This window comes from Numida meleagris, chromosome 3, assembly GCF_002078875.1.
Source record: "Numida meleagris isolate 19003 breed g44 Domestic line chromosome 3, NumMel1.0, whole genome shotgun sequence".
In the NCBI taxonomy this organism is placed as follows: Eukaryota; Metazoa; Chordata; class Aves; order Galliformes; family Numididae; genus Numida; species Numida meleagris.
In genome coordinates, this window is record NC_034411.1 from 12,668,886 (window position 1) to 12,692,875 (window position 23,990).

General features: G+C 42.1%; 1 protein-coding gene across 21 annotated transcripts in view; it reads right to left on the reverse strand.

Moving 5' to 3' along the window:
- SPTLC3 (serine palmitoyltransferase long chain base subunit 3) overlaps positions 1-23,990 on the reverse strand; it is a 295,028-nt gene that overhangs the window by 246,876 nt on the left and 24,162 nt on the right. The gene's annotated exons all lie outside the window — the stretch shown is intronic.

The following is a 23,990-nucleotide window of genomic DNA, read 5'->3' on the forward strand; positions in this document are numbered from 1 at the left end:
CTTGCATTGGTGTGAAAACAAGGACTTTGGGAAAAAATATACTGTATTTTATTATTCAAATTGGATTTGTTTCTGTGTCAGTTCATGACACAACATACATTTTTTTTGTGAGTTTTTTCCTGGTAGGAGGGAAACATGCTTACATGCATCTTTGATATGGTTTTATTTTTCAAATTATCACAGGAGAAACAGTGATGAAGAGCATCCATACAAGTGTGCTGCCTTCACATGTGCTTACTTCAGAGTGAGGGAGAAGAGAGACAAAACCAACCCAAACAGACAGAAAACAGAGCATGACTATTTATAAGATATATATACGAAGAGTTTCCTACAGCAGACCCATATCCCTGGGCTTCACATTGCTCCTAAAGTACAAAAAACATATATACAAAGTACCTCATATATCAGCTTGTTGGATTTTGTTGCAAGAAATCCATCAGCCATCATATTACCATGCAAATACTCTTACTGACTTGTCTGACAACAGCATTTCAGAAATGTGTGTTTTAAAAAATAATATTAACCTGGAAATAAATGCTTTCTGTCATGCATGTCACCAGCTCCCATTAACAGTAATGAGAGTTTCTGTGCAGAGGCCTTTTAAAGCAAGAATGGACTGCTCACTCGTTTTCCTTACTTAGGAGGGTAAGCTGTGAATTGCACATGTATATATATATCTATATATGTCCTTTCTTTTCCTTTGTCCTGGCTTAACATATATATATGAGAGATTAAAGCAGGAAGCCAGGACAAAAGAAAAAAAAATCCCTACATGCATACACACACACACAAAAAAAACCCACCAGGAATTAGAACATTTCCATAAAAGAAAGGTGCAGAATTATGCATCTGATTGCTCTCTGATAGCCTCCTGTATCAATGGGACAGAGCCCCTCTTTTCTCTGCCCCGTGGCTGTGGGAAGGTGGCCACCAGCCCGCAACTGGGAGCAGGACGGAGCTGCAGCTAGTGAGCATGGAACATGCTGGAAACTGAGAAAACTGCCATCACTGTTTGTCTCAGAAAATGTAATTACCCCACATATGTAATTTCCTGATCATAAATTCCAAATCTTTTTCTCTAGTGCAAACTTTCATAAAATTGATTTCTTTTGAATTCTGTATTTAAATCACAATCATTCAGCTCCAAATGGCTGCAGAGATAAAGGCTATTTTATGGTCTTTTCTCCCTCTTTCTGTACAGAAGTCCTCATAACTTCCTCTCTTTTTAAGAGCAAAGTAAAGAACAGTTACCAACATTAAACTCCATCACTTAAATATTACATAAAACAGCAACTCTGTTTTTTGTTGTTTTTAAATTTATTACCATATTGCCATGTTTTTGGGTTTTCTTATCCTCTGCCGCTACATGAGAGACCCAAAAGAATATAGACAAATTTCAGACTAAAGAAAGAAGCTTTTAATTTCATTGTTCAGGGTGACGGAAAGAATCAATCCCACACTAGCAACCCTTCCATATCATAAAATGAGCTAAGAGGTGGGACTGGTTTCAAGGAGCATAGCTTGTGGTGCTAAGTGTCAACATCAATTACAAGGGAACAAAGATTTCATGAACCTGCAAACACCACAGGGAGCCCCATTAGCCATGCTGACAGGCAGTTCTCTAAATGGCTCACCCAAAGCAATTTCTGCGTAGGTCTCCCTGCTACAACACTATTTAGCACTACTCTTACCCCTCCTCCTCCTCCTGCCACCAATCCTGGTGATGTGTCTATCCTGACAGCCTCCAGCTCTGGTAGCTGCAGGGAGAACAGGTACCCGTTTTAAGGGCACTGAGGAGAAGCTACAGCCCTGGCGATGCCAGGTGGGGTGTCCAGGAGAGAACACTCATTCACAAAGAGGTCCAAGGTGGCAGGGATTCTGCTTCCACCACAAACAGCAAATAGCTTGTAAATTAATGTTGTTGAATAAAAAGAAGTAAAAGAGGAAAAAAAAGGCTTTCTGCCCACCTTGAGTGCCTCTGGAACTAGGGACCATATAGGGAAAGCTCAGCTGGTAGGTGAAGCATGGGGTCTAGCATCTTTTGAATTTATCCATTCAGTAGCGGTGAAAAGATAAAAGATGAAGTTATAGTGGCACATAAGATGCAAGATGCAACCAAATCCAATGATATGTTTCACCTAAAGGGGAGGGGAAGGGCTGGATATACGGTGTGCTGTATGTCTTCCAGGAGATGAATAAGTGATTGGAAACTTATTCATACACTCCATAGGCTTCTGCCATTCACTAAATGGTGGGTAATAAACCTTATTGGATTTCATATTTTGTGGGAAATTACTCTTTCATAGCTTTGTCCCTTTAAGGGGCACTCATTTAGGAAAATATTGTATAGGTTTTATTGCACCAAAAGGAATAAAAGATTTTAAATGAATGTTAATGCTCTCTCAAAGTGCAAGAGCCAGGAACTTTAAGCTAAACTCACAGCTAGAAGCAGAAATCTTTAATAAGCTTTGTGCATTCGAAAAGAAAAACTTTAGGTATAGAAGAGTTTTATTTCAACAATACTTAGGTCTCCTTTCTTCTTTTATTCACACAGGTAACCTCTTTCACCCCCCCCTCAGTTCTCCCTGTCTTTAAGTTTCTCTTAAACCTCCTCACTCTCCTTTTGCCCCAACTCCCCTTTCCTTCTGCCCAATACACCAGTTCCAACAAAGAACATGCACATTTCTTCCCATCCTCTTTCAGAAGTGTCTGTCTGGCGCTTACCACTTGTATATTTCCATGCTTTTTTTCCCCCCACAGGCTATTTATCAACACATCTGGGGATCATAAAATAACACAGTCTCTGTTTCTGGCATTATTGTTCCTGAACAGGGGAAACAGTACAGAAGCAAGAAAAACCTCTCGCTCCCTCACTTTCCAAGGCTCACAACCAACTTCCCTGAGGCAAGTCAAACTGACAAGTTCATGAAGATTTCTCACTGATCTAAAGATACTGCCATCTCTCATACTGCCAACTGCAAAGAAAGTTCAAACATCCAGAGTTTATTTGTGTTTCATACAATCTTACTTTAGCCAGGTATATTTTCAGTGGCAACTTCTTTCTGCACATCTGCCATGGCCATGCCCAGCATCCTGACACAGGTCAGTTATACAGCATGGATGCATCTTCTCCAAGTGGTGCCTATTCCTCACTGACTACCTGTTCTCTTCTTTTTCTAACCTGATGCCATTCCCCCTCCCTTCTGCAAGTTCTGCAGAAAATTTAATCATTAGAATGGCTTAGGTTGGAAGGGACCTCAAAGATAATCTAGTTTCAAACCACTCTGCTGCAGGCAGGTTTGCTGACCACTAGATCAAGCACCAGATCAGGTTGTCCAGGCTCCACCCAACCTGGCCTTGAACACTCCAGGGATAGGGCACCCACAACCTCTCTGGACAGCCTGTGTCAGTGCCTCACCACCCTCTCTGGGAAAAACTTCCCCCTACATCTCATCTAAATCTCCCTTCATTAAGTTTAAAACCACTTCCCCTTGTCCTGTCACTATATACCCACGTAAAAAGTTGATTTCCCTCCTGTAATGATGACAAATCCAACCTCCTCATATGCATGCACCTAACTTCTGGGAGCAGATCAGTAGGTGAACCAGCCACTGCTTTTGTGGTGCACAGTCAAGGATAATACACAGCTGAGGGAAGTCAAATCTCTCCATTAATTTCAATTTCTCAGGCATGCAACCTAATCTGAACGCATGCCAGTGACTCTGACTGGAGTTACTATCAGAGGCGAACATGCTCAGCTCCTTGTAGGTCTAGGGTTGATTGTAGCAAAGTCTTTAAATGGGCACAGTGTGCCCAGGATTTAATCCTACGAAACGGCATTTTTGTGTTTGAAGATACACTATCAAAAGCAAGCCTCCAATTATGCTCATTTCTGCTCTTATTCAAATCTTCTAATTCCAATTCAGTAATGAACTTTGTTTTCCATGACTCAAGGAATGATTTGCTTTGTTTCACATGTCTCAGCATCTAAAGCTTTGACAAGGAGCATACCTAGAGTTTCTGATACAAGTATAATAAATCTAATGTTGTCGAGCATGGTGGCATTTTTATTTTATTTTCAAAGAGAATTTAATCTAACTTCCCAGGGGATTCTTCTCTCATGTCATAACAAAGTCTGGCTTGTAATGGATTTCCCATTTTTCTTTCTATCTCGAATAATGACAAAATTACTGCACAGAGAAGCAGCATTCTATAAGATGCCACAAAATGCAAGCGGGAAGTGACAGTTGTCTCAGAACAGCATCACAGGTCTAGCATATTAGATCCAGCATCACGGGTACTTAACTGGTTAACATCTCACCACCATTGCTTTCCACCAGACTTGGAACACACAGAAAGTCCAGATGGAATAGGAAAGAAAACAGGCAATGGAGGAAAATAATGAAAATACACAAATCAATAAGCAGCATTTAAGGACCAAACTTTCAATTGATATAATGTTGATACAAAGCAGCTGAGAATCTGGTTCACAAATATTCATCTCCACATGTCATTCTACATAAAGGATTTTTTAAAATATTAATTTATTTCAAGCAATAGTACTTAATGGAAATTGTGTATCCCTTTGGGATGAAGACTACTGTTATATCCCATTATAAACCTTTATGTACCAAAGGATTAAAAGCCACTTCTCTCTTCAGTGACATAATTTTCTTCTACCAATTTTAGAATCCTTTCACTGCTGCAGAACATCCTCATAAAAGTAATATTTTCTCCTGTAATAGGTATGACTGGATCTATTTTACTAGCTCAAAAATTGCATTGGACATTCCTAGCAGAAAGATAAGTTCGTGATCACAGCACACGAAGTCATATTTGCCACTTAAAAAAAGAAAACAAAAGTGAGGCTTTTTCCCCTGTGTTTCTCATTGTAGACCTCAGGCAAGGAGTTCAGAGCTCAGTAATTAGTGGGTGAGCAACCTCACACTTGTGGTACTCTGTGTTCTGTAACACTGATGGTAGCAAGAAGTCGTCATGGGAACCCGGAGGTATTAGTCCTGCTCCTATTTCAGTATGCATTTACAAAAATCCTAATTTGCTCTGTTGGCTGTACCCTCCAACAGCTCAGATCTTTTATTTAAGAGAGGTCATTTCCTACCAAGCCTGATCAAGATCCAAGGTCCCTTAACGGCTCTCGTGGATGCTGCTGTCTCTTCTCCCTGCTTACTGTTAACAGTACCTGTAGGTCTTCTCTGCAGCCGATCCCAAAGTACTCAGCAAGAAGACTGTGGTCATTATTTCCATTCAGCAGGTGAAAAAAACTGAGGAACAGACAGATGACTTGCCCCATGCCCAGTGGACACACATTAGATGTCCACAGCAAGGTGGGTGGTGCTGAAGCTCATCAGCCTCACAGCTGAGCTGCTCTCTGTGCTAATGCAGAGAGGGGGAGAGGGAGTTGTATAATTGTTCTGAAAGCCTGCCAAGCAGCTTGTTTACAGAGTTTAACGGTCTGTAGTATAATTTAACACAAGGAAAACTGTGCAGCTTTTTGTTACTTGTGACACAAGGTAGCTCATTTCCTCATCCTAATATGACAGGAGAAAAGTGACCACATCGATGGGGCAACCGCTGAATGCAGCTGGACCTCTGCCCTGCTCCATGTCTCAAGGTACCTGGGACTCTATTCCAGGTGCACACTGCTTGAAAAGATGCACAACTCAGGGGGATGCAGAATGAAAATGAGAAACTAGGATTTACAAAGCAGGTCACTGCAAGACCCAACACATCTTGGTGACACAGCCCTGATTTAAGAGCCCATCTTCTCCTCTACCTTGCACTATCCCTTACACTATCTTGCCCCTTCAAGCACAGAACCATCGATAATAGCACCCTGCCACTGGATTCAGATAGCTTCAGCATGTCTATGATGTTTGCAGCAGTTTTTTGTTCATACCAAGGAATACTGAGTCCTTCAGGTCAGATATTAGGAAAAATTTCTTCTCAGAAAGAGCAGTGAGGCACTGGCACAGACTGCCCAGGGAGGTGGTGGAGTCATCGTGCCTGGAGGTGTTCAAGAACCATGGGGATGCGGCACTGAGGGCCACGGTTAGCGGGCACAGTGGGGATGGGTCAGTGACCAGACATGATGATTGTAGTGGTCTAGTCCAATCTTGATGTTTCTACGATTTTTTAAAAATCCAGCCAAATTGTTTTCCCCTCCCCAGCTGCTACAAGAGTTGATGTAAAAGGTAAGAGGGAACCTCCAGGGCCCTCAGTGAGAGCTGGGTCAGACTCAGAGCTCATCCATACCCATCACTCTGCTGCAGAGAGAGGGGCTGTCACGAAAAGGCTATGTTATTGAAAGGGCATCCTGCCCACGTGACTTTGAACCACAGCGTGCTGTGAACGGGACAGTTTCTCCTTGTGTAACCTTACACCTGCTATCCCACAATAAATTCTTTCATTTTTCCTGCTCCCCCCTTTCCCACTCTTCATGGAGAAGCCAGTCCCAGCCATAGTTCCCATGCTGGGACAGCACTGCAGCAGGGAAGAAGCACCTCTTGCCAGGGGCTGCTGGAAGATGCTGCCATGAATGGTTTGAAGCCACCCTCCTCCCATCCCTCCCACCCCTACTTTCTCTTTTTATTTTTGAGAGGTTGAAATATCGCAGGATAAAGAGACTGCAGCTGTGTTGGGGAAAAGAAACCAGTCACGCCTCAGCAATTTATGGACAATTTCCCATTAATAAGAGATAATGGAGTGCAGTTCAATGGATTTGCAATTGTACATTTGCTCTTTGAGAATATGGAGGGGAATCTGACAGCAGTTTGCTCCTCTCAGAAATGGCATTACCATGATTTTGTATATCCCATTGTACAGAAGGAGGTTTGGACAGTCTGAAATGGTTTAACAGCCTATTAGAAAAGCGCAGGCGTATCCAGTTATTGAAATGACCCCAAATACTGTTACTGCAAGGGAAACATCTGATACACATTACCCATGAGCTCACAGCTCCCACCTGCACGTGCTCAGCTGGCCAGTGCATGGTGCAGGAACAAAGTTCTGCTGGTCTTAGTGAGTATGGGCCCAACTCAGTTCTCCTTGCAAAAGAGGCCGGGGAAAAACATGACGAGGGATGCTCCAGGAGACATGAAGCTGCAGATGATGCATTTGCATGCCACTTTTATGGCAGGTCAGCATGCTTGATATACGTATATTTGAATCAAGCTGACCACAGCTCTCCCTAACCTATCCTCATAACTGTCTGCATTTACTCTATCACTTTGCACTGCAAATTAATGCAGGAACAATACCAGATTACCACAGGTAGGTAGAGTTCTTAGGGGTGAGAAGCATGAGTCAGTTGCAGAACAGTAAGTTTCTATGGGAGATTTCTCCTGGACCTTGACACTGGGTGCGTGATCCACCTCTACAGAACCAAAGACTCATGCTGCCAGATAAATCTGCTCAGCTATGGTTGTTCCTCTTCAGAGTCCCTCTAGATATGGATATACCCATCCTGGAAAGGCACACTGGTTAATGGTGCACACAGTTCCTCTCAATTTCAATTTGCTCCGGTAAAATTGACCCCCTTCTCAATACCTTATGAACAAGGGCAAACAGAAGTGCACTTCTCATCACTCATTTCTACACACACCCTCTGACACACGTCCTGCCTAAAATCAACTTTTCCATCACTAAGATTAAAAGCAAGCAGAAAATTTCCAATTCAAATTCATCTCCAAATCCTCTCTCAGTCTGTACTATCTTAGAGATAATATAATTAGAGTTCCCAGTGAAGAAGTATCATCAGTTATTTTACAAGTCGGTGATTATATCTGATGTTTCATTTTAGTTTTTCATTGTGCTAACATTTCGTTTGTTGCATTTGAACAAATGCATTACAAAATGCATTTGAAGCATTTCTCCAAAGTGACAGCAGTGAAGTGTGAGACCTCTTTTCTCCTTGATGTACTGATAGGTCACTTGCTTATAAGAGTCCAAATACAGAGGACACTACTATCCAAATTAAATGAGTCCATTTCCCACTCCCCCCTCAAACCAGACTAATTGCACTGACAAATACCATCTCAACCATTACATTTTTAATGAACATAACAAATCTAGTTCAAGTCATAAGCTTCTGTACTGAACCTAAATTTCACCAAAGTTTGCAAGCAAAAGCTTTTTTTCAAAATTCTTTAGAGTGTATTACTATTTTCTAGCTTAAGGTATCTTTTAAAAGGAAATGAAATCATGGGTACACAAATAGTGCAGAACTGCACCAGCTCCCTACAGAGCTTCCTGTTGAAATAAACCAGTAACAGCCAAATCAGTCCATTTTCAGACATAGATAAAAGTGGGGTTGCAAGAACTGAGCATGCAAACCTTTAATTTGAAATTTCCTCTCAAAGTTCAGGACAGATTTCCTTCACATCTTCCCAGACATGATCCAAGTTCACAGCACAGCCGGAAACTAGTCATATTTGGTATGATTTCCAATTTCAGTGCAGGTCTCTCACAGTTGTAGGCATTTCCAAAGGATGCACATTTGAGGCAATACCACAAACATCCACATGCATCTCCTGTGACATCTTATCTCTAAAAATTAAAACCACAGCTCTTTCTTGTACCGAAATATTACTTATCGTGAGGAAAATTAATGGCGCTAAGTACCTCCCTTTGCTCAAGTCTGCAAGCTCTCCTTCCTGCACCTATATCCAGAGACCAAAGCACACAATGTCCAGTCACTCAGTGGAAGACAGATGCACTTTCAGGATGGACACATAAAGGACAATGATCTCACTTATCTTCACAAACTAAACAGAGGAGTTTGGTGATCCTCCTCAGGGCTCATCTCTATGGAGAACTGACCTATGTAGGGCTATGAAGATGGTGAAGGGCCCAGAAGACAAGATTTGTGAGGAGTGCTGAGGCCCCTGGGTTGCTCAGCCCAGAGCAGAGGAGCTGAGGGGAGGCCTCATGGCGGCTGCAGCTCCTCACAGGGAGTGGAGGGCAGCACTGAGCTCTGCTCTCTGTGACAGCGACAGGCCCGAGGGGACGGCATGGAGCTGTGTCAGGGGAGGGGCAGCTGGGGGTTAGGGACAGGGTCTATCCCAGAGGGTCGTGGGCATGGCCCTGGTGCCAGAGCTCAGGGAGCGCTGGGACACAGCTCCCAGACATCGGGTTTGGGTGGTGCTGTGTGGAGCTGGGGGTTGACTCAATGATCCTTGTGGGTCCCTTCCAACTCGGGATACTTTATGATTCTAATTTGAGAGCAACATTTAAGGGATGATAGGACTCCGCAGTGCTTCAGATGGAACAGGCCTGCTCCTTGCAGATCTAAAAATACCTAACGTAGCAAAGCACAGAGCTCACCCTCAACAGGTTCAGGCTCAAGGGGAAAAAGATGTGCTTTGCGATTCAGAACATATCCAGAGATATCTCATTTACTTTAAAAATAGTGAGAATTGCAGGAGGCATCTTTATAGATTATTAAAAATAGCTCAGATGAAAACCAACTCTCCTAATGAAAAACAATGGAAAATTACTTAGCTATTAATCTCATGCTCAGAGGCAATTATTTCCCAACTGAGATTTCTGTTAAAAAAAAAAAATAATACAGATTATTTTGGAAAGATGACAAGTCTGCTTCTTGGCCCCCCTTTCTCTTGCTGTGTCTTAATTTGCATAAATATGACATTAAAACAGAAAGAATCGCTTTAAAAAACAATTACTCCATCAGCAAAGCCTGACAGTGCAGAACTCAACTACACCAGAGATCATCTTGATAAGAAAAAAGATTTTTTTTCCCCTTTTACTGACATTAAAACACCTCTCACTTCTTACAAGACTGTAGTTCAGATTTATGATTTAAAATGCTTTAATAGTTGAACGTGTGCAAATATCATTATTCTTAGATGCACTGCAGCAGAATAAAAATCCCACACTGAGCACTTGTGGGGGCTGTTCAGTCCAATGGGGATTGAAGGGCTATACAAGATCTTACCATGTTGAGAAGAAAAATAACTAGACACCCTCCGATTATCATGCCGTGCTTGTCTCCGGAAGCTTTTGTTCCATTAGAAACTTGTTAATTGCTGCCTTAGTAACAAAGGAACAACATGCTGTGGTGGAACTATTAGGAGTCTACATGGCTTGTTCCTTAGAAATGCAGAGGTTTTAATTGGCTATCTGTTCTTAGAAGATGCAATAAAGTGGGATAATCAATGGTGTCAGTATATGATAATGGAGATTCTTTACAATACGGAAGAGGAAACACAGAACCCAGTTAATAAAAGCTACAGCATGCAAAAGCACTGGATGTAGAATTTGTGAAGAAGTTGTGTGCACCCAAAAAGAAACTTCTAAGAATTTCAGAGGGCTATCATCACTTTGACTATCTGATGAGACATTCTCCCATTCACCAGACAGATCTGCAGTCTGAAATGCAAAACAGCTAATTATAACTCAGTTTGCCCAGAACACCCACTGCTCAATTGTATCAGCTTGCTAATAAATAACTCCCTTAGTACAGAAATGCAAGGGCTGAAATACTTCTTCAGCCCTCCCTGGCAAAACAGAAGCTTTCTGTAAACCTCTTCAATATTACCTAATGCAATATTTTCATGCTAATCCTCCGGAACTGCTATTTATTTTTCCCTTCGTTTTTCATAAGGATCAGGATACAACATAGTCAAAAAGGCTCAAAGTTTTCATTTAAGTATTAATTTAATGTTATGAAAAGAAGTTAAAAGAGTGCCTAGTATGGCTGATTTGTATGAGGCCTGAAGTCTCAAGAGCTTTCTTTTAGCATGTTTGACTCAGACACCCATATCAATTCCAAATACTGCAATCAGGGCTAGTTACCTGGAATTGGATTTCAGCAGAGCTCTGCTTCCAAATGGCCTAACAAGTTCTTAGGTACCTGTCCCTTTTGGGAATTAATCAGTAGCACATTCAGAGTACGAGAATACAGCCTTTATTCAACTGCCTATATTGGAGTAGAATAACTTGGGGAAGAACAGAGTAGGGCCATGATGTCGTACACAATTCTCAAATCTACTAAGCTAGTAGTGCAAAATAACTGGATCTCCCTGAAAGAAAATCCAACCAAGGCACTCACTGCATGAGAGTGCAGCCCATGGTTCCTTTTAGCCCATTTCTGAATGACGTTTTGGCATCTAGAGTTCAGTGGACAGCACCTCACATTTTTTCTTGTAAACAGCAGGAAGTCACCTTCTCCTTTTTACTTATTATCTCACGATATTTGCAAAGCAAAAAATTCCCCCCAGCTCCCCAACAAGACAAGAACTGTTTCACTGTTGCTGTTTTCTTAAACAGTATTTTGGTTTTATAATTTAAAAGCAACGAGTAACCTTTTCAGTAAGAGACACAGCAGAAGTTTGAGCTCGTGGCCTTTTCCCATTCCTCCAGCAAGCATCCTCAAACAGAGAGCTGTCAGACGGACCCCAAGTAAATCCTTCTCTTAAACAAACACCCTTTCTTTATTAACAAGTGGACTCTCTTCCTGTTTGTGTAGACTCACCAGTGTTTGGCATGAGACAGAGAAGCAGAAAGAGCTAAGGGTGACCACAAGGACCATTCATTTCTTTCCCCATAACATAACCCCTTCGTGCAAAGCAAATGCCAACTCTAACAACAGTTGTGATCACAGCTTGTTTGCAAACCCCATTCTTCCCTCCCAGACCCTTTGGAGTTCAGCAGAAAAATGCAATATAGGCAGCTTTAATTGTATATATCTAAAGAGACTCTAGCAAGACCAAATGTATTTTCCTGCCAAAAGGAGTCCAGACCTTTGGCTGGAAGAAAGTGGCAGATCGAAGGCTTCAGATTTACCTTGCAGGGCTCAGACCTGGCACCTCCGACGCATTACCAAATGGAAGGAACAGTCTGTTTGTGTCCACATATTAATTCCAACCAGTAATGAAGTTGGGAGCATCACAAGGTTTTAGCTGTATATGGGATTAGACCAGGCTTAGATATCTGAATAAATGAACTGACTTAATTAGCTCTCCTGAAAGAAATTATTATACAGCACTCATTTCTAACTCTCATATGAACCCCAAAGAATTCTAGAACTGCGTTAATTCCTTGAATAATAAATCTTTATATTTTTGCATACCTACTGCAATTATGATAGATAATGAGATTTTAATTAATCAGACCCAGATTTTTTAATACTGTTGAAGAACGCAGCCACATTAGGGATTGATTTATTTGGTAAATGTTAGGGGAGAGGGTGAGGAAAGAAGTAAACAAAACCAACAAAATTCTATGTTAAACTAGCTTACATTTAATAATCTTAAGAGCATCCATCCTTCAAACATCCTTATCATGAACATGAACTCTGTATACTATCAAATGACAGTGAAACTACTAACTCCAGTACCACTCTAAAGACAAAATACAGCCATTAAAAATTTTGCCTCTTGGAATTCTCTCTTGATTTGATGGAAATAAAGTCGTTTTCTCCTGTAATCTGTATACTCAATACACAGAGGTTATTCTCTTGCTCATATGTTCTAAGCTTCCAGGACCTTATAAGTGACAACCACTTGTTATCATCATTAGCATGGAAAAGCAGTTGTAAATACATTTATTCAATCTTTCACTCTTGTTTTTCTTTTTTTCCAAACCCTTCTGAGGAGATAGCAAAAGATTTCTCTCATGCAGTTGTCACTAATCATAAATCAGTTTCTAATATGACAGAGAGCAAAGATTGTAGAGGGATCTTGTTAATATGAGATTAAAATTCCCTTAAAGCACAATTATTTTGGAAGAGAACCTTGGGCTGGATTTATGAGTACATATTGTGTCTCTGCGCTTATCACATTGACAAAAGTGATGTTGGTCACAGGGAAATAATATCACTGACAAGCACCACTTCTCTTGGAGACAATCTAGCACTCGGAAGGAAAAACTGAAGGAGAGAGGACTTCAAATTCTAATTTCAGGTTTCTGACCCTTCTTTCTGAGCAGCTGTTTACCACGAGATGGCTGAGAAACTCAAGATAACACCCTGCCAGTGCACGGTCAACTCTTGGGTGCATTTGGAATGAGGAAAAAACAGTAGTGCTTCTAGTTTAAATAACATAGAGATTCTCGTGTGAATAGTTAAGGTTTAATTCTTTTCGTCCATTTTGCAGTGAATCTCCTTGGATTTGACACAGGCAGTAGGTTGTCCCCATTCACTCTGAACCATTTCCCCTGAAAAACCACTTTCCTCAGAAAAATAAGGTGAAAATAAAATGTTTGATGAAATCTAGCAATTGACAGTAGCATACTTAAGCTCTTTTCCCTCTGATTGTATTGTTAATCACTACATTAAAATAAAATGCAATCTTTTCTGAGCCACAGCAGAAGGATGGAGGTCACAGACACCTCTACATTTGCAGCAGAGTTACAGCAGTCTGACCTTAAAGTCCCAATGTACAGCAGCACTTGGGCGAGCCGCCCCTCTGGCTCAAAGAATTAGGAAACCATGTACCTGAAGCCTAGAGGGGATTTTCCTATCTGTATCTCCAGGCTCTTGCACAGCTTTAAAAACCTGGGCCCTGTGAGCACTTGGCAGAACATAGCCAGATGTATTCTCCTTGGCCTTTCTCTGGGGAAAGCTCACAAGAAAGAACAGATTTTCTTTTGTTTTCCTTTCCACAGACCTGCTCACAAACGCAAGCCAGCTCCTAGCTGCTTGGAGCTGCCCCTGGTTAAAAAAGCAGGCACCTGGCCTGGAACTGCAGTCAGCTTTCCCAGGCTGATCCTCTGCATTGCTTCTCTTTGGCAGCTCCTGCACCCCGTGCCAGAAAGCTTGTTTCAACAGAAGGCCAAAACAACAGGGATGCAGAGGATGCTGAACACCATCTGACCCAGAGGAACTGAGGACATGGAGATCAAACACTACTGGGAAATTTTGTTCTGTCTTCACAGAACTGGAAGTTTTAAGAAAAATGAGACTTTCTCCCAAGACAAAGTGGTTTTGCACAGGTCTCTGTGGGAAGAAACTTGCCATTTCTCGTTAGCATCAGTGCTACTGCCACTCATCTGTTAATTCCAAACTTCATTTACAAGCTGCTCTGATATGCTGCGCTCAGCTCTGAGTCCTGAAATGCTTTTCTGAGCAGTTCCCCTCACCCAACCAATTTAGATGCCCTCCCCCCAACCAATCTAAATTTGCTTTCATGTGCTAGGAAAACAAACAAACAGAAAAAACCCAATGTGTGAATTTGCCACTTCTGAACATCTTGTCCTCTTAATTTGTACCATGCTGGTTTCTTCAGCACAGAAACAGCACTGGGAGCAGAGTAAATTTAGCTGCAAGGCAAGGTGGGGGAGGAAGGGGACAGCAGAGCTGAGGGGTGAGCAGAGACCCTCTGGCTGGGTCTGCTCTCTTCCCAGTGCCTCTCCAGCAGGTTTTGTAGTGCCCTCGATGACCACAGCTTGGAAATGCCACATCCTTACACAGCCTCTGCATCATTGTATCCTGCTCCCATCGTGTTCCTCTGTGGGCCTGGCTCCTTCGCTCATCCTTTTCCCCTTCGACTCTCCCGCTCACATTTAGGACCTTAATTCTAGTCACCTCCTTTTGAGTCCTCCACGTCTCCCTCACCATATGCTGTTGTATACAAGATGACAGCCAGTGAGGTCACTGAGACCAACACCAGCACTACTGAGAAAGTACAATGAAGGTATTATGATGCAAAAGCCACTCAGGAGAAAGGTCTCAGGACTGAGGTGAAATGGAAAATTAACTGAAAGCAGCAAGCAAATATCTTTTTCCATCTGGGCCTAAGGAATGCAAGGGGAAGCCTTGGAAAAATGTTTTATGCAATGGACAAGCATTTGGAGAAAATAAGTAGCTGCAAATCCACAAGTTAACCCAGGCAACTTCTTGGGCTTCTTGCCCATTTGATTTGAAACAACATTTTGTTTGGAATAAACAGCAGGTTTTCCTCTTTAGAAGTAAAAAAGGGCAACTGTAAATCAGAATTAGTCATCTCAGAATAGCATTTCTTTTGGCATTGTAATGAGCTGATGGCCTTTGAAAAGGTGGAGGGAATGGCAAGCTTCATCTATACTCCATTTATTTTAGGTAACAACTTCTCATCTGAGATGAAAACTGACAAGGACAGATCGGTTGTTAGCCCAAGAGAGCCAAGTCTCCTTGCATTTATGGAACAGAAACAGGCATGTAAGCCATGATAAGTGGTTATCTTCAGCCAGCAATAAGACACTAGCTACAGAGAGAAAGTGGGTCTGAATCAGTACTGGTGAAAGGTACCTTGCACTACTTGATGATCAGTGCCATAATTTTGGGTGTTTAAACTGCGCTCTTGGAGTAAAAGCCTGCATGTTCTTTGGGGCACCTGGAAAGGTAGGGATTGCTGTGCTGGCATCAGCAAATACACAAGTTAATTTAGCACCATCAATACAAATGTATAGATCTTTACCCTAATAATTTGAGACAATGCCATCATCTGCTGTTGTGATCTTATGTCACACTCCAGAACTCCCCATGAAGCCCAAGATGCAAAATGCCACAAGCACAAGGTGCAGGAATTTGTGCCCCCTCGAGCAGTCCTGATATAGGACAGGTCCTGCCAGAAAGCAACTTGGATGTCATGGCTGATGCTGTCTGGACAGAACAACCCCAGAAAAGGCCTAGGAGAAACCCTGCACAACTACAGCCTAATGAATCAGTGCAAGTACCAGGCATATACTCCTCAATCTGTCCTAAAAATAAACATCACGGTGTATCTCTATAGAAAGCAGACTTGTGAACATCATGAGACTTCTCTCAATGAAATGAAAGGTTGGATACAATATAGAGAATGTTTTGGAGCAAACACATTTGCCTCTTACACTCCAATTACCTCCAGCACCTGTGTGAACAGCACAGCCCCAAACTCTAGCATCACTACCACAATTGCTTGCTGCAGCCATTTCTGCAGGGACCAATGCCATCCCGCCCAATAGTAAGGTCAGCATGTGGGCAATAGGTTTTAATCCTCAGATACCAGGAACATATTCTATTTGGATACCGGCAAAATAATGTCTATCCTGAGACCTCCGTTACTGCTTGGAGACAGTTTGTACTCAACCATCCACATGGGGCTGTTTCCCTGTAAACCAGCTCTGCGATCAAGCTCCTTCTCCCTGTAAGAAATACACCAACATCCCCTGGCCTCACCAGCCCCATGCAGATGAGGGAGGTTAGTGTATCACCTAAAAGCACTTGCTCATCCATCACACAAGATCTGCTCCAGAAACTTTTATACCCATTCAGGGTCTGTGACAAGCTGTGTCCCCTCAAAACCCTCATGAGGAAGACACTTCCCAACCACAAGCAAATGGTTACTGACATTCTGCTGCATGGTGGCACATGACTCATACTGAATGAGGCCAAGTGTAGGACTTGTGCTCTACAGCAGATTGGTGCCTTGATATTTTTTAATTTTAGCTATGTAGAGAAATAAGCATATGCACACAATGTGTTTATTTCACTCAATCAAATGTAATTTTAACAAACATGACAATTATTACTGTGCAACAGAGCGTCTCCGTGCTAAATAAAAATTTTAAGTTTCAATGCTTTGTAATTGTGTTTCTATAGGCACAAGAAGTATTTCTATGCACAGCGAATGCATTTCATTAAATAGTATAAATTTACACTCTGTTGTAAATGAATGTTCATTTCACATTGTAATTTTTTTACTGCAGAATGTTGCCATTTTAGTATTCACTGTAATCACTCCACTGTGTTGCAAGCAAATGTCGTTTATATGATATGTAAAAATTGAGAGATTTCAGTTTGAGGGATCTCAGTCTGAGGTATAAATACATGCAAGCCACGTAACACAAATAAACTTACTCCAGATGGTTGCTTATAGCAGATAAAATCAAATTTCACCATCCTAAGAAGTTAAATTCCCATTGCAATTGAGGCAATTCAGTATAGTTTCTGCTGACCAAAATGGCCAGAAAGTTAGCACCAATCCAAACACAATAAACGTAATGAAGTTTTTGCTGCTAATAACAGACCAAACATTATGGTTTCTAAATGCTTTAACAGCTTTTCTGTCAGAATATTTTTGAGAATTCAGAGATCCCCTCAGCTGTCTGTCCCAGAAAATGCTCTGCCTGCAAATGTCTAGAAACGGGACTATTGATACAATAAAATAAATGATTCTAAAAGCAACCATACTTTATTTGCTCCTCTACCATTACGGCTGCCTGGAGTACTTACAGTACGGCCCGAGAGCATTAAGAAACAACCAGGCTATTTCTTCACTGTTGATAGCCACCTTATTGCTTTCAGCAGGTAGCAAATTAAACCTTCAAAATAATTCTCATGTGCATCGACTGTAAAGTGAATTTAAATTAAACTAATACATTACAAGAAAAGTGAGTACCTAACCCGAGTTCTCAGCAGCCTCCTTCCTCCAAAGCCACCTTCAGTGCATGCAAATACAGTTACACAGTTCACACCTGCCACGGACATCTGCACGTACCATACGGTGCAGGATACACCTTGTCCCAGCACACACACGCAGATGTATTTGCAAACACCTCCTGCCACTGGGAGACAGATTAGTCGAGCCAAGTGCTCCTACAGGCAAACAAGAAATGAACGCCTCACTACACATTTCTCTTCCATCAGCACCCACATGTTCTCCCCAAGGGCTGTTCAGAGCACAGGGCAAGCTTTATAAAGGTAACATTCCCACCAGCCACCATAAGCAGATGAAGGCCCACAATCGTCCCCATACAGATGGACATGAAGTCAAAGAAATGAAATTACTCTGTGTCATAGAACAAACTTGCATTCAGCCTGGAAGGCCAACAGTATCCTGTGCTGCATCAGAAGAGGGGTGGCAGTGGGGAGAGGGAGGGGATGGTGCCCCTCTGCTCTGCCTTCATGAGGCCCCACCTGCAGTGCTGTGTCCAGGTCTGGGGCCTCCAGCACAAGAAGGATGTGGAGCTGAGGGAGTGGGTCCAGAGAAAACCACAAAGATGATCAGAAGGCCCAGGAGCGCTCTGCAAGGCAGTCTCATAGCTTTCACTTGCTGGCTGCAGTGCAGAACTAAAGGTTAACTGAGAAGGTTTTTGTTGCTCTCTTTTCCTGAGGTGATGCAAATAGGATGGAGCTGAACTGATGGATCGGAAGTGCTCTACCGTAGGCTACACCCTTGAACACAGCTTGTCTGCTCTTCTACTGCTGGGGAGAACCCAGCCCTGGGAAATCTGAGCACCCTGATGTGAGCTGAATTATGTTCCCAAGAGGCACACTCAGCAGTTACTTTGCTGAAAGTTGACTTAAATGAGAATTAGGGAAGCCACTCATTAACAACTTATTTATTAAAATATAACTAAGCAATACATTATTTGCAGTCCCATTCCTATTGTTTCTGTGTGTACATATCTCAATTACAGTGTCTTATGCATGTATTGCATGCAGATTTTAAGCTAAATTTGGGAACAGTCAAAAATCTCTGATTCCGCGTCAAACTCAAGATAAAGTTAGCTACTTGCACATAACCCTCTGCAAGTGCCTCAGCAGACTGATCACAGCCAAAATGGCAACGTAAGGCAGGCACTAGGCACAGCCAGGCTGGGAAATGGATATTAGCAGATGTAAATAGGCAGAAAAAACAATTGCATCAATGCAGCAAAACCCATCAGGCACAACAGGAGGGTAAGCCAGCAACAAAACAAGAGGAGACTTTCCCATGGTAGTTTTCCTCTTCTGCAGGACCACAGAAATATCAGAGGAGACAACTTCTTGTGTGGCTGTGCAGCCCTTTCCAAAGCAGGGTGATTACTGTTAGGCCTACTTTATGGCAGAGATGCAACAAAGCTTCAGAGCAGTGCAGAGCCATGAAGCAGCTCACTGGGGACAGATGCACAACCTGTGTGTCCTAAATTCCCATGTACTAGCAGACAGCTGCCTGTGCCTGCAGGTGTCCTCAATGGAGTTTGTGCTGGCTAGAGACACTCAGCTAGGAAAAGCCTGGGTTTATCCTACCTTTGCCGGGTCAGGATGTTATGCTCAGTGCACTGGCACCAGCTCTGTGTCTGCAGCAAAGGCCAGTTGCTCCAACGCTTTATCAGTGATGCTTGCACTTCTCCCACTTTGCAAAAGTGTGTCTCACCTCCTCCTCACTTATATCCCAAACTGAACATGGCTGCAGTTATCAGCTCTTTTAGTTTGAGAGGTCCCAGGTAGGTAATAAGCTTTCTCCAGTAAACTCAGAAACTTCAGAGAATCTGAATTTAGCATTGCAAACCTTAATTTAATTAAATTAATTAAACATGTTTAATTATTTTTTAATGTCCCCTCAATGTCAAGGAAGGAATTCCTTCATCACAGCCAACAGACAGGACCACAAGAATTTCATACGAAGTTATAAACCATGACTCTTCTTGTACTTATGCACCAAAGCACAAGGAGCATGAGCTCATTTAATTATTCCGCGCAGCACAGATTTGATTACCAAGATCTGCTCTATAAAGAAGTGGCTGGAAACCGCTGGCATTCTCACAGAGCTCCTCTTGGATTATTCCGCAGTACTACAAGACTGCCTATGGTGTTTCTCAGTACAGAATTGGATTTATTGGCATTACATTTCCTGATTCAGCCTTCCAGGTTGGAAGTTTCTAACTACCTTGGTGGAATGTCAGTTATGCACAGATCCAGCATCAGTTTAGGTACCCTTTTATAGAAAGAGACCAATATTGCTGGATGGGACCCATGCTATCTGCACTGCAGGTCACTGAGTACTCTGTGTTTGCTGCTAATTAAATTCACTGTTGGAAGCTCCTTACATCTCCACATGAAACAATGTATGTCACCCCTAATTGCTTTTTGTAACAAGGTTCAGAAAATCATATTGTTATGTCTAGGTAGGCAGGGCCCTAACAGCACAACATGATCATAGATGGCATTCATAGTCTACCACACTGTGCCAAAATCGGGTATAAGGAAGTTCCAGTTCTATCAGTATGTTCTTATTTTGGTTAATTTAGAGCCATACTTACACAGGCAGGTTAAGAAACGTTAACATAAAACAAACTAAAGTTTGAGGCTGTTGGTATAACCTAAATGATGTGATAGTTTTAAGACACAGTACAGTCTATGTGAACAAAATTGACTGCCAGTTTACACGATTTCTCTAGTAACACATTACCCGTTTATTCTTTGACCTAACACTGAAGGAAACCGAATGAATGAATACATACCAATGCAGCTGCCTTGGGCATTGCTCGTGAGGGCTGATTACACAACTTGGCAAGGAGCTACGTGGCAAACAAGCACCATGTACAACATGACCTGTTGTTAACTTTCCCTTGCCAAGAAAGAACTGCTGCAAATTTTGACATTTGAGCAAAATGAGTAAAAGGGACAAAGCTGAAACTACATCATCTCAGATGTTACTGTTTTTAGTCTTAGACGTGTGAGAAAGAACTAAGGAAAAAAAGAAAACCAACAAGGTAAGCCTGCCCCAAACATGCCTGTCATGGTTTTGTGATTTTCGGTTATTGGTATTCCACATCATAACATCATGTAGTGGACATACCTAGTCCTAAGAAGAGAAGGACTACTACAGTCCCCACGGTACTTTGCTCCTCTGTTACCATTTCCAGCCGGAGGGAAAAGATAGAAGCTCGCAGTATAAAAACTTGCAGATCACGAGACCTCGTCCCTTTTTCCGCCGCCTCTCGTCTTGGCAGCACCTCGCTCTCCAGCCGTCTTATCGTCGGTAGTAGAGTAAGGCCTACCTTGACTTTGGGACATTCTCTCTCTCTGTGTTGGATTTATCAGCTTAAATTGTAATTATATTGTATTATAGTGTGTTGTTTTGCATTCCGATATTTTATTTAGTAAATTAGTTTGTTTCTCCTCAGATTGTTGCCGCTGTTCTTTGCTCTCAGGGCCATCTCCCTACCCTTTTCCCCTTTCCCCTTTTCCCGGGACGTGGGCCCTTGGGTCCCCCGTCCCCTTTGTCACGGAATCAGGCCTAACGCCCGTAAACCGTCGACAATGCCTCTTGGCACCAATACTGCTGCTATTTCCATTTAAAGAACACATTCCTTGTAAACTCAACTTCTGTAGAAGATTCCCTAGGAACAAGTGCCTCTGCTACTGGGAAAAAATTAAAATCAGATGTCAGAGGAGGATTCATCCAGGCCAAGGATGAGAGAAGTATTCCTAGTATTATCAATAGGCACATTCTGCTGCTGTTTGTACTTCTGCAGTCTCATCAGATCCCTATGCAAAATTCACACGTGTTGTTTTTGATATGTGAACTGTAAGTCTAGGTTTGCTTTATGGAGGGATAGGTACTACCAGATCATCAAGTTTTTTTCTGTGGTAATTGTTTAAAATAAGTCAGGGGAATTGCTCCTTAGAAGTGTTTATTGCTCACTTCTGAACACAGAGCAGCTGCTCAGATGGAGACACTTCCACTGCAAAGAGGAGAAGCACCATGCTTAATGATCCTTGCGAACCAAACCCATGTGGCACTGGCACACCCAAGTCCATAGTGATTCATTATTAGCCAATTAGTCAGTTAACCACATTCAAACACGCACTTGGCCTAGAAAATGCTCACTAGTCCTACATATGCAACTTGTTTACATTAACATTTTGGAAAGCTTAGCAGCTTCCAAGTTCTTCTGTGTTTGCACACAGCATAGATCTCTGGGAAAATCTGAGCAGGAAGCATAGTGTAACTAAATAACAGAGTCATGCCTGAAAACAGTTTTAAAAATAGGCAACTACAACCACTATACGTGGAATTTGATTGTTGCTATCCAATGTTATTCTTCATCAATTGCTGAGTCAAAAATGAAGTGGAATTTTACCAAACATTTTAAGTAAAAAATAAAAGGGTGCTGAAAAGTCTTGTCCCAAATGGCTTTCTGCTTAGACATGCCCTTACCCAAGACCGGGGAAATAAAACATTTCAGCCCTTTCCAGCACTCAGATTTTAACAAAATTAAAACCATCAGCAGCACACCTGTAACTAGAAAGTGCTGCTGAACAAAGCTCACCTTGCTCGGGTGCACCAGCTCAAACCATGAGACACTGAGCTTTTTGTTGGTAGTAATAACGTGCTTACAGACAGAAGATTGAGTTATCCAGCCTGTCATTGCAGCTCTCCCCCAATCCTTTACATTTCCACCAGGAGTCCAGGTAGGACTTAATGGCTTTGGTTTGCCTGAAGCATAGTTCCAAAGAAGGCATTCAGCCTCAATTTGATGGTGAGACTTAGACAAAGAGAGGAACATTCACATAACTCACTGAATGCTTCTCTTTCAAACACATGGCAGAAACTTGTTAGATGATTTCTCAGATGGCAAAAAGAAAACCTTAGGGAATCTAGGCATTATTTGTTGCTGCTCTGTGCCTGGAACATCTGAGATTTCTCCATATTGGAAGAGGAGACCATGGGGAGCTGCAGATGTTCCCCCCAGCATCTCTGCAGCAGCAAAGGCAGTCCCTTCTGGCAGCTCCTGACACGACAGCTGTGTCACAGAGGCATCGATGACACTGACGTGCTTATATCCCAGTTTAGTTGCACTGGTGTTTGTTAGTCACAGATAGAGGGGGGGTAACACCCAGCTACACATTCACTTTCTTAGGAGATAGCTGTAAGAATGCCAAGCATTTGACTACATCAGCATCTTAGCTCTAAGACTGCTACTAGCTTCTTGTCATAATATGAAATATAATAACTGCTCATAACTCAGGTGCAATAGAGAGCTAATGGGAGGGCTTCTGTCAGTGACATGCCATCCTGGCTCTGACGTGACGAACAGTGCCCAGATCTGAAGGTAGAGCATCTCTACTTTGAAAGCCTCTACAGTTCAAAGGGTACCATTTTGCTGGGGGCAAACTACATTCAATTTCACACATTCTTATGGTTTTTTTACTGGCAGTTTCAAAAAAAAAGTGCAAAAGATTTAAGCATGTACATTATGTAAAGAATCACAAGAATGACACGAGAGAGCTGCAGAAAGCTCAACAGTTCAGCATTACAGACACTGGTGGGAACATGCTTGCTGAGCTAGTTGCTGGTTCTTATTTGCAATTCAAGGAGCCCGTGATTGATCAGGCCATTGTTTCTTCTTCTCTGACTAACATACTTCCCATCTTCAGGGAAATACCGAAGAACAATTAATGAATGGTGTGCTTAAGGTATCAACCAAAATGTCACAGATTTATATTTTAAGTAATCCTGGCATTTCATTTAATGATACAAAATAAAGAGTTGTACAGCCTGATTTCCCTTGCACTATACCAATCAGAGGCAATTGCAGCCTGAGTCTCAGATGGAACATCATATTTGCAAATCAGATTTTGGGGGTAGGGGAAATAAATCTGTCAGTCCATGGACTGATCAGAAGTTTGAAAGAAAGTCTTATAATGAAAGGGTGAAATCTTGGCTGCAAAGTCAACAGGAGCCTCATCCAGCATTTCTCACAGCTCTTTTAATAGCATAAATGTTTCAAGCTAGTACATCTGGGTCTCTGAAACAGTGGAAGCAGTATTTCAAATATTCTCAAAGCCAGCAACTTGGATGAGCTTGAATTGGTGACAATAATTGTGAAGATTAGCTTCTCAGGCCAAGTAGAAAGAAGCCAGGGCCACGCAGGCAGGCTTAGTTCTCTCCCAGGAAACACGTGAGAGGAGCAGGATGCCAGGGCTCCAAAGAGGAGAAGCTGGAGGGCATATCAGCTCACGTGCTGAGAGGCAGAAAATTAACAATTTTGAAACCACAGCTACTCAAAACCACATATTATTGACTACATGAAAGCAAACAATAGGAGAACAATAGAAATCGGTGCAAAACTAAAAAATACGCTTTGGGCAATGAATAGTAAATATTTGTTCTTCAAATTATAACCAGTGAACCAAACTTTGTTTATGCCACAGAAAGGACCGTAAGGGGTACATCAGCCAGAGTTCAGCAGAGCAACACATACCAGACCTTTCCCCATCA